A 2,089-nucleotide genomic window follows, 5' to 3' on the forward strand; every position below is an offset into this window, starting at 1 on the left:
TGTCACATGGATTATTACTAAGTCCTATAATGTCCTTACTACGTTTCTGGCCCTGGCCCTTGGTAGTTCCAATGCTGTCTATGCAGGGTCAGAAAGCTCTTGGATTTCATCAAAAATATCTTTATTTGTATTCCAAAGATGAGAATTCACTAACTTCACAGAGGAAACCAAAGCATGATGTATTGTGCAACAGTGAATGCACAGTTGGAAATGGACATCAGCTGATACCTGTGTAGGCCAGATCCTCGAACAGTGCCATCTAGTGAGGCGATGACCACCACAAAGCCACTGGAGGTGAAGACAACATTGGTGACACTGCTGAAGTGTTCAGTGAATGTCACAAAACAGAGGCCACTGTTGGTATTCCACACTTTAACCTGAAAAGCAACAGTTTAACTGTATCTCTCTTATTTATCCCTCGACAAAAACCTAGTGGTAGAAGACTTACTTTCCCATCATCTCCTCCAGTAACAAGATACTGACCATCAGGTGAATAAGCCAAAGAGTTCATGTTGTTGAAGTGTCCCTGCTGTTTGAACACATAGGACTCACTCTGCCATTCCCAGACCTGCTGGCCCAGACCTTTAACACGGGACACAAACAAGGCATTACAGTAAAGGACAGCACACCGTTGTGCTCTGATGAACAAACTTATTGAGAGCAATACCTGAACAACCAAAGCCAATCCAGTCACCAGTTGAATTCATAGCAATGGTAGAAATCCTCTGATCTGAAATACTAGATGTGATATTATGCTACATTACAATTCAATAATGAGTAGTCACAAAAACCTGTGACTAAGGCTGAAGATACATTAAAATACGCAATACTCTGTTTGTTATAGGGCTTGGCAAAATTGTAGCAAACATAATTTCTTAAAACTCCCAAGATCTTTCAATCTATATAAAAAATATTTTTATTGAACTGTCCTGGTGAGCTGCACACAATAGAATACACTGTGAACAGTGCAGTCTGGTTCACAAAAAATATCTCTTGACTCCCCAGCCCTGCTGGAGATTTTTGAAAAATACACTATAATACACTGGAAATATATGACAAACCTGAGTGAGTGAATGAGGTCAAATTCTGGCAGCTCATGCAGGTGGAATGCTCCAGATGCAAAACCTGTCACAAGGATGTGTGTTTTCTTGTGGAAAGCTGCAGCTGTCAAGTTGTTGAAATCACCCGCCTTGTTAAAATAGTGTCTGCAATAAAAGACAGCTTTAAAATGTTATTACAATACAGAGACATGAAAACATTTGCCATGTTTCATAACAAAAAACACCATTATGTCCTCCCCTATAATTTTCTCAACATCATCATCATCTTTGTTTTCTTCCCTTTCTTCTCTCTTTTATTTCTCTTTCTCCTCCATCTTCTTTTTCTGAGTATTTTGGGGCCATTCCGTAAACCCTCGAGCTCAGTGTCACTTTCCCATACACACAAAGTGCCCTCTTGGCTCATCTGTGAAAACAAATGAAACAGCTTATATGTAATGTGGCATATGTAAGCACAGGTCATTACAGCAATGCAAAAACAAACTTTAAAATCACCCCTGTGCTTCTCAAAGAAACAGCCAACTATGATGTCCTTATGGCCACCAAGTGAGTAATAGATTAGATTCGCCCATCTCTCTCCTCCAAAGAACCAGGTATTCATGTCCTTACTACCAACAGCAAAGCACCTAGTTATTAGCAAAGGAGAGTGAGAGTTTAATCTGTGGTAAATTTGAATTATTCCCACAAGCAATCACCATGACTGCAGTCAATGAATTAACATCTTGTGAAGCGAAAAGTTATGTTTTTAAGAAACAGATCCATCAAGACATTTTAACTTTAAACCACTGTTTCCAATAAGAAGTCTTCTATTCATAATATTACTTTTTCCAGTGAAAAAGGCATCTCATCTGAATCAGGAAAGAAGTATACACAGATCAAGCAGTGTTGACAAGTCAAAACAGATCTAAACAAATATGTGAGTGGATTTTGATATGAGACGACAACAGTGGATGGACTGTTTCACTAATGAATGTTATTACAATTAAGGCCTGAAGCAATGATTTGAAGTGACGTGAATTATTGTGATGATT

At 38.7% G+C, this 2,089-nt stretch overlaps 1 pseudogene; it reads right to left on the reverse strand.

Moving 5' to 3' along the window:
• The window catches only part of LOC113044784 (periodic tryptophan protein 2 homolog), a 7,131-nt pseudogene extending 5,442 nt beyond the window's left edge, over positions 1-1,689 (reverse strand).
• Between the last annotated feature and the right edge of the window lie 400 nt (positions 1,690-2,089).

The sequence above is a fragment of the Carassius auratus genome, chromosome 26 (genome assembly GCF_003368295.1).
Source record: "Carassius auratus strain Wakin chromosome 26, ASM336829v1, whole genome shotgun sequence".
NCBI classification, from domain to species: domain Eukaryota; kingdom Metazoa; phylum Chordata; class Actinopteri; order Cypriniformes; family Cyprinidae; genus Carassius; species Carassius auratus.